Raw genomic sequence first — 10,655 nt, 5'->3', positions numbered from 1 at the left:
AAGTACTAAGTATAGGTACTTACTATAGCTACATGTTTTCATTAATTATACTTGTTCAAAATTCCGATTATGGTGTTATTTATCATCTTAAATTAATACGAATTTTTATTACGTTAAATTCAGAGTCGAGTGATACTTATAATTTTTACAAATTATGTGTTTCTTATATTATTTTAATTTTGTGTCAGTCATAACCCTTTGGAGTAGTGAAAATGCTTCAATTTTCAATTTTGAAGGTGGTCAAAAATTCCAAGCACTTAAATAGTTAAATAGGTACCTATGTACATTTCACAAATATCTACAATAAATTAATAGACGACCGATATTATAAAAAGTACCTAAAAGCACAATTGACAAGAATTCGTTGTCACATCTGTAACAATCGACCAATAGGCGATCATGTTATAGGTGTATAACATGATTTCGTTCAATCTAAGACACTTGAAATATTAGACTCCGTTTGTACCTAAGGACAGTACGAAAAAATATGTAACCTTTGGTTGTTGATGCCCAACTTATTGTTTTATATTACATATATTACTATCCCCAAGACCTTCATTGATATTTGGTTGTGCGTATTATATTACATTATTACCTTTATTCGTAAATTATTTGAGATAAAATCTATTCATCGTACATGGCTTAAATTTTCAACAGACTACAATGATAGTCCTATAAAACAAAATTTAGTTAATATACAGCTTTTATATTAGATAAATCATAATCAATACTTATTATATTATAATTTTGATGAGTTTATTGTTCATGTTACATTTCACAGTAGACTATAATATAATATTACTAACTAATAATATAGGTAGACTAAGCAATTGCGCAGAAATATAAAATTTACATATTGTATAAATCTCACTAGTAACTCAGTAACTGTTACATAATATTAATTAATATGTACTCGCATAAGGTATAAAAAAAAATGGTATTATGTGCTTTAGTAAGATAATATATTATTTTCTTACCTGGATACAATTTATTCATTATATTATATAGGTGCCTAATTCTAATAATTATTAAATCGTTATAAATAATAATAATTTTTAGGAATATCGGTCCTTAAAATGTTTGAATTTATCTGTTGCTGCATATAATTATAATAATAATTGTAAAAAAAAATATTTTTCACAAGCTCCCTCAACTGTTAAATATAATGTATCCCCCGTAGTCTTAAGACCAATATATAATTATTACAGGCTAATGACCTCAGAAGTTGAAGCTTTATCAACCCAATAATAAAAAAAATTATGTATAAATGATTAATGAATCGTTAAAATATTGATATCTTAAGATTCAAATAAAAAATATTAAACTATAGAGTATAATTTATCAGAAAATTATTTTATGTGTTAATAATATTACAACTCAATATACGTTTTAATAATTATACTTAATGACTGTTTTTTCGAAACACATTAATTATAAAGAAAATAAGCCCAACAAAAATAAATATTTCAACATGTTCATCACAGTTTATAACATTTTAACTTTCGATTTTAAATCGTTTGATTTATGACTAATGTACAAATTATCTGATAAATAACTAACATTCCAATATTTGATATTAGTTCTATACAAAAACAATAATTGTTTGTGTACATTTATTTTCATGACAATAATATTTACACACTATTCATTTTAAATTAATACTTTTTACAGTCTATACTAATTTATATAAGCATTAACCATGATATATAAATTTGAAAAAAAATTCCGTGAACAATTTAGACCAAAAAATAATGAAAAAAAAAATAAACAAAACCGATAATATACTATAATATTAAAATACAATATTGATACAACTAACTACATTTCAAATTGGAAGGATCATGAATAGGTAGCTTCTTCTAATAGTCGTACGTTTTTTCTTTTAACACATTTTCTGCTAAGTGTTGCCAGTGGGTGGCTTCTTAATCAAATTTTCAAGTCCTGTTTTCTCTTAGCACATAAGCTTATTGTACATAAATTGTATAGATTGTTTATTTCTAATAAAAAAAAAAACACATTTTCTAATTGTTTTTTATTTGTACAAACTGTAGATCTCAATATGGAAAAAAAATCAATTATACTTAGTATATGTTTATATACAAGAATAATGTTTAATATTTGTATGTTATCAGTATTAAGCGTAATACTTAAGTCTTAAATATATAGAATACTTTTAAATGTATGCATGTAACAATGTTTCAAATATTATCATACATTATTGTAACAATCAGCTAAACAAAAGTATTGTTAAAAATCTATAGTGAATAAATAAAGGTAAACTTAAGTCAAAAATCCGGTCACAAAAATATTTTCTTTAAAAACCCAACATTTATATCGATTTGCAAAATGCCAAGAACGAAATCTAACCCAGCGTTGGTCGTATGTTCTTTCAATATAATTTAAATACAAACGAAAGTACCTGTTAAGTTCCAAATTGTAAGGATCCTGTGAGAACAGGTAATCATTCTTATTTATAAAGAAGAATTGTAAAATGTAATACTAGTATATGTTATAATTTTCAATAGTATTAAATACTATTGTAAATGTAAAAATGAATAGCGTTTTAATTTTCAATAACGACAAACAGAATATTTGAATAACGTTTAGATTACTTATAACGATAAACGCATAACATGTGTAACGTTTTAAATCTAAATAACGATAAACGCAAAAATTCTGTAACGTTTTAATTGTAAATAACGTTAAACGGAATTTTTTTTTCAAATTCGAGCCCTGTACCTAACTATAGTTTATTCATAGTAAAATTGTAATTACCTTAACACCAACATACATCATCTTAATCCTATAATATTTTTAAAAAATTATTTAAAACCATCCACTTTAAATTATTCCTATATTTATTTATTATGAAATTTAATCGTCAGTTTGTTAATGATAGATTTTAACACTTGTTGTTTAAAAATGCATAATCCGCCACCAAGTAAAAAATCTTAAAAATAATGAACCAAAAAATAGGTAATTACCTCATAAATAACATGAAAATAATATAGGAAACCTTGAACTAAAACTGTATAGCTCACATTAGCACCAAACAAAATTTAGTATTGAAAACTAAATGCATCTTGTAACCTATAATATGGCTATAATAATACTCATTACTCATATTACACATGCTTTCAAACTATTAAGAAATATTTTTTATTGGAATGGTATTAAAATACCTACGACTGACAGTGGCGCCCAAGATATATTTTTCGGGTGTAGCAAGAAATAATTTTTATCACCCACCACCTCACAAACTCAAAATTATATTATTTTATACATTTTATCATATTTTGATTGATAATATTAGTAAATATTAAGGTATAAACCAATATAATCTGTGATTAATAATTAACATATTTCAAATTAACTATTTTATGTTATTATACCCACCCACCCCTTATTTTCAAGGTGTAGCGAATGCTACACCTAGTAATAGGGTTGAGCGCCACTGACGACTGAAGACTAAGGAAAAGATTTTTTATAAAATTTCAATTTTCCTATTAATTGATTTTGTTGTATATTCAAACCTAGGTATATATAAAATAAAAGTGTTGTGTATTTATGATATGTGTTTTATTAGTTCATAATTATTAAACACACTTAACTATTACTTTCGTATACCTACAAACACGACTGGGAGACTTTACTACCCATAAATAAGTACGAGTACACAAAATGAACATTAGACAATTTTTTTTATTATTACTTGAAACAAACAATCTTTACATATGTATGCACAATACATTTATGTGATAAGAGTATTACAATGACTTGACATTTTGAGAAACCACCCATTGGCGATACGTCTTACCTTGATTATATACAAATTTTAAATATATTAATTTTATAATACCAGTGAAATATTTGTCATTTTTTTATTTGTATACATGTTTACCCAAATGTAATGTTAAAATTCTTATCATTTTGAGCACTGGGTATAGGTACAAAAATATTAATATTATAAGTAAGTCAAACAGCCATTTATTTCAAAATAAATTGATTGTCAAAAATGTACACTTTTAAATTTGTAATGATTTTAATATTATTATAAATTTAACTTAATCTACACACATTTATATTTTTTTAACGTCTTCGATAGTGCAGTAACTGTTGATCGTATTAATAGTTATACGGAATGTATCCAAAATCCAAACGATCCATCCATAATGTTAAACCACTTCTCCAAGTTTCCTGTTCTCTGATAGGACACTATTGTCATAATATACCATATGACTGACATTATCCTTGCATGACTGAGTTAGAAAAAAAATCTTTTGAGAAAATAAAATAAATTACAACCTGTTCGACTTAATATGATATATATTTTCTTTTCTTTAAAAAAAAAATATTTACAATAAATGATGATGATACAGTGTTATTTGGAGATACATAAATCAAAATATAAATATATATAGAACGAATTTGTATGACTTTAGAAGAACCTATTCTCGCAAATCAATAAAAAGAGGCGAGACGAAGGTACGGGATTCTGTAACATTGCAGCGCTACTACGCGTAATTACGGTGACCTTAGCATTGCTGCAGTAGTAGTAATGTGGTATTGAATAATTATGACGATTTGCATGGAAAATTAATGAATTTAATGGTTCAATAAAATGTAATGGACCAACCATGGGCCACTAATTATTAGCCCAACAAAAGTCCAGTGATTGTTCACACAGACCCCCGGCATAAGTATTGTAGCTTACAGGAATAAGTACATAGTGAGAATAGTATAATACCCAGTACCCACACACACACACACACACACACATGCACAATATTTAACTATCCAACTTTATTCACAGCAGACAATCAGCTACGTCACTTTCCAGTCGAAGTCCGGTTCTTTGAGATCGTTTTCAATACTATAATAATATGAACATCCATATTTTTTTTTTTTTTTTTTAAAACCACATTCCAAAAGAATCACCTTAGTTGTCATATCGTTTCGTAAGATTTTATATAGCTTATACATACATTTCATATATGATATGTTGGTTTTATAATATGTACCTATATTATTATTATTGTATAGTTATTATAATAGCTGAGTACCTACAGCTGGAAAATCGAACTATCTACGTCCGGGGAAAATCTCACTTCAAACGATCATCGGCTAATATGGATACTTTATCGATATAAAATTATTTTATTTTTGGTCGACCCTAATAATAAGTATCACTGATATCATAACATTGTATCATAGTAAACTTATATATGATCGTCATAAAAGCATGTTTTATACAGGTGTGTAAAATAATATAATTTATAGTGTCATACTGTCATTTCAGTCGAACACTCCTTTGTACAGACCTTTACAAATTGTAATAGTACCTAAATAATATATTATAAAATATAATTTCTACTTTCTGTGTACAAAAATATTTATACGAATGTGTGTTTGTGTACCTGTAAGTACATTTTTGTATTTTGTGCGTCCGAGTTCATATTTTTTCTTAACGACCGTGTTCAAATACTATTATAGAACTCAAATTGTTGGAAACTGAGAAGAGTGGAATTTTAAGGTGCGTGCTGTATGCAAAACCAAAGTAGAATAACTGGTTATAATATTTTTATACTTACAGTGCAATGGTTCCCAAATGTATGTCGTCGAAACCCAATGTGTTCAAGTTGGTTCAATATGACAACAAAATTTTTCCAAATTATTAAAAAATGGGATTAACCAAAAACCAATAATTTACTAAGCACAATAGTTTAACAACTGAATTCCACCTTCTACGGGTTGAATATTATTTAACTGGAGTGTTTAAATACCACGATAAAATAAATAAATTCGGTATTTTTTGTGTCCAAAACCGTTATTATGCGTGTGAATTTGGTAAGAAATTAAAAAAAATATAGCATTCTAAAAATAGAAGTAACTAGTTACTACTATAAGAATTTAGGATACAAATATACTATCAATGGACCATAGTTTTTACAATTAATGGGCTATGCTCTACCTACTTATATAATATGCACATTGTATGCTGTATATACATTTACAATATTTATTATTGATTGACAATAACAATTATTAAAACAAAATGGGAATATCATTGAAATGAAATGGTTTACACGTTTGTAATGTATCCTAGATTCATTGCATAATAATCAACACTTAAAGTACAGAGCAAAGTTTGATATCATTTTTTATTCCAACAATTTTTCAAATTTCGGAGAAACTATAATAAAAATCCAGATAGTTTAAATTGTATTCATAATGATATAGGTACTTACTAATATCGTAATCAATGGTTAATTAATTAATTATTTGAATTAATGAAAATAATCAATTAAAGAACTACAAAGAGCAAATTATTCGTCACTTTGAAAGTTTGGAACATACAACTGAGATAATTTACTAATAAATCAATAAATTAATAAAAATATCATGAGCTTACACCACGGTACACGACCCACTTGTCGTGGGTCGCGACCCCATGATTTGGAAATGTCCGCCTAAGGCAAGCAACGACAAAAACGTGTTTCTTACTGGCATCCTGACAAAGCACCAAAGATCACCTGTAAAGTGTAATAGCAAAGCGTAAATAATATGAGGCAATAATATCGCGTGTTCCGATGTTGTTTTGATATTTAAAATCGTGAAACATCTAAATAATACCTTTTGGTGAATAAAGTAATATACTAATAATATCATAAAGGTACATAATTATCCTGCAGAAACTATATAGGTACAGCCATGTGAGCCCATGGCCGTTCTTTGGGAGAGAGGGGATGTAACAGGGCAGATGCTTCTACTTACGATTCTACACGAATATTCGATTTTTATGCGAAATCGTGAGAAATATTTCCTTTTGACACATGATTATCGATTTTATGAATATTGATACCCCCCCCCTCCCAAAACCACATTGACCGCTTTTTTCACCAAGCATTAATACCAATCAACTAATTATTTGTCATTTTTACTTTTATTATTCTCAGTTTTAAGTTTTACATTTGATTAAAATAAAATGTATTCTTCAAAATAAAAATGAACCATTTCAAATTAAATATCAATATTACGTACCTAATGAAAATAAATATAAACTGTATTTTATATATACCTACACGGCATAGTGCATTAAACTGATTATTTTTCGAATAAAATAAACCACGAAAGCCACACAAAATATACCACGCAGACATGTAAAATTGTAAACAAATAACAATAAACGTAATATTATGTGAAATAAACATCTCAACCAGTTCTGTACAAACCAGATTTTTGCTCAGTATCTAAAAGTTATAAAATATATGATACGCCATATGCATAAGTGTTTGGCACTCGACTTGTTTTATGTCTTTTTTCGATTGACCGTGGCATTCATAAAAAATCTGTAAATAATATTATAGTCCAATGATATAATTGTTTGTCGTCGATATACATAATGTTTGTTTATGATTTCGGAAAACGAAAATAATTAGCCATAACGATTATTTAATATGAAGAAATAGATATTGGAACGGCCGAGTATAATTGCAGCTGAAAAAGAGCCAAAGCTAATTACAAGAGTCATAAATTATACGTTTAACCCCTGGTTAGGTCAGAGCCTATTGTTTGTAATATTTTGAGTTACACATATTTTATTACATAACACAAACACAAACACAAATAGGGAGCTTCACCATTTTAATTTAAATAAAAATTATCAAACATAAATGCAATATAGGTACAATACAACTTGTAGATATATATATAACAAGTAGGTATATGTATAAGAGTAATCAAGGTTTTTTTAAAGGGTACACAATAAACTTTGTAATATCACAGATTATATAAATTAATCTAATTTAATATGTATAATATAATTTGTGGTAATAATTTGATAGTTTATGAAAATAACAGACAACTCTAAAATTCAACACAATTTGACTGATCTGAGTTTGATTTTAAATATGCTTCACAATATATTTTAACGTTTTATTCCTGCTCAGAAAAGCGTTTTATGAAAAAATAAACAGAGAATACGGGTTTAACGTAAACATACATTTTTAATCATCATGATATACCTCATAGGTACGTCGTGAAAATTTATAATGCATACATAGCACAATTAATTTTTTATGTAGAAGGGACTTTGGTTTTAAATTAGAACGAATTCAAAAAAAATAATTCAAGGATCATGCAATGACTGTGTGATCAAGGTTGCGGGACGATCACTAATAAAATAATATTATATTCTGTAAAAGACCAAATACCTTGTTACCTAGAAACCCGTTTTTATATATTAAAATTATTATTATATACCTGTGCCCTAAACAAGTAGCATAAGTAGTTAGGTAGCATAAGTACGAGTATGAGCATACATTCTACATTATGGTGTAAACATAAAAGTGTTGAAAACTGGTATAGAATAAGATAATCTTTTGTACGATATATAACCAAACTAAAAAAATTATTCATCCGAGGGCGTGTTCATCGTGTATAATGCAGACTGCAGGTATAATGCAGGCATTATGCAGTTTTCAAAATAAAATAATATTTGTTTAAATTACAAACAAATTAACTAAAATAGTTATTGTTTGCTTAAATATCTAATTTCATTCAAACGTTGACTTAAAATGTCATAAAAAAATGTACATATTTTTTTTTGATTAATTGGTTAGGTTAGGTTTTATCAGAATTAATTACATATTATAAGGAACCCTGTATTAAATGTTCAATTCTTATAACTATAAAAATAAATATTTTATAAACTTTTAATAATTAAATAATTTACAGGTACTTGTGCGTTATCGCGACTACCTCATACTATGGATTATTGGGTGGCCGTTTTATACGCGATTCTATTTCTAATTCTATTTTTTCCAGTGTCGTTACAATCGCACTTATCGCAATTTTTATAGACTAGCTGGGTAACGTTTAGGACACTTAGACATTTAGTCAAAACCACGCTGTCACGCTGGTAGTAGTATAGCTTGTTGTACATTTTGATTATTTGGCAATGGATCTGTGGAACTTACCAACTACGGAAAAAGATGCTGTAGCTTTTTTTTTTTGAAGAAAAGGGCATTTTACCACATCAACGAATCTGTTCGAACAGTCACAAAGCGAAACTCTATTTTGGGAAATAAGTATTTTGGAAGTGCGATGTGAAAAGTTGTCAACAAAAAGTTAACATGCGTGTTGCCAATTGGTTTGTGAATAGTCACATATCATTTTTGCAAGCTTTACGTTTCATGTTTTGTTGGTCAGAGGAAATGACTTCAGTGAAATTTTGTGAAAAACACTTACAACTTAGTAATAATACGGTAAATGATTGGAATAATTATTTATGGGAAGTATGTGTAATAACTTTGAGAGAAAGAGAAAATAAAAAAATTGGGGGAAAAGGCAAAATAGTGGAAATTGACGAAAGTTTGTTCACTAAACGTAAAAAATATTGCGGAAGAGTACACCCCCAGCAATGGATTTTCGGCGGAATATGTCGTGAAACAAAAGAGGTATTTTTAGTAGAAGTTCCTGATCGGTCTTCTAGCTGCTACTTTGATGTCAAAAATACATCAACACATAGAGAAGGGGACAATAATTTACTCTGATTGCTTGCGGACATATAACGCAATACAAGATAATGGCTATGAGCATTTTACAGTGAATCATTCTTATAATTTCGTTGATCCAAGTACACATGCTCATACACAAGGAATAGAAAGACTTTGGGAATCGGCGAAATGGAGAAACAAACGCCATAGAGGTACAGCGTGACACCATTTAGAATCTCACTTGGCGGAATTTATATGGAGGAATACTTATCATGATGAAGAAAAGTTCAAAGTTTTACTAAATAATATTGCAAATCATTGGCCACCACAAATTGATTTTTAAATTTTAAATTTATTACTAAATTTTATTTTATAAATTTTACTCGTAATTGTTACGTATAAATTTGACTATTAGGTATATTTGACATATTATTATTATATTTCATAATTATTATCATATTATCAATAAATACATTGACATTATAGCTTTGGATAGTTTTGTATTATTATAAACGCATTAAAAATATGTTGTGTTCGAAATCAAGGTAATCGCGATAATGCACAAGTGAAATCAAGGTAGTCACGACGAATCGGCGGTAGTCGCGATAACGCACAAGGACCAATTTACATATTTTCGTGAAAATGTTTACTTCAAAATATGCTTCTAGAAAAAGAAGCATGCCTATGTACCTTTAATATTTTTAAATAATAATAACAAATACTAATTATGAGGAATCTTGTTATATATTAAAAATATATATAGAAAATTCTAATATAAACATTTAGTAAATATTTAAACTTTAAAGTATCTAAGGTTATTTGTTTTAGAGTTATCATGATATTATTTTTTATTTTCCCGATTATTTAAAAAAAATCGGGGAATTTTCTATTCAGACCTATTAAAAGTAACAATCAGATCTAGTTTTCTACAAAAGACCAACTTCAAAGTGAAAAACTCGATACTTGAATACATTTATTATTTAAGGGGAAATGTGTGCTACGGAATCGATAATTGCTAACTGATTTCTAAATGTTATCGCTTTATGAATATTCTGTTAGGCTTCATTTATTTAAGAAAATGTTTTATAAAAATTATCCAAAATAAAAAAATTACTTTCCATACATTGTTAGTTTCTTATAATTAAACAATGCATGATG

Source organism: Acyrthosiphon pisum, chromosome A1 (genome assembly GCF_005508785.2).
Source record: "Acyrthosiphon pisum isolate AL4f chromosome A1, pea_aphid_22Mar2018_4r6ur, whole genome shotgun sequence".
In the NCBI taxonomy this organism is placed as follows: Eukaryota; Metazoa; Arthropoda; class Insecta; order Hemiptera; family Aphididae; genus Acyrthosiphon; species Acyrthosiphon pisum.
Note: the sequence above shows the minus strand (reverse complement) of the source record.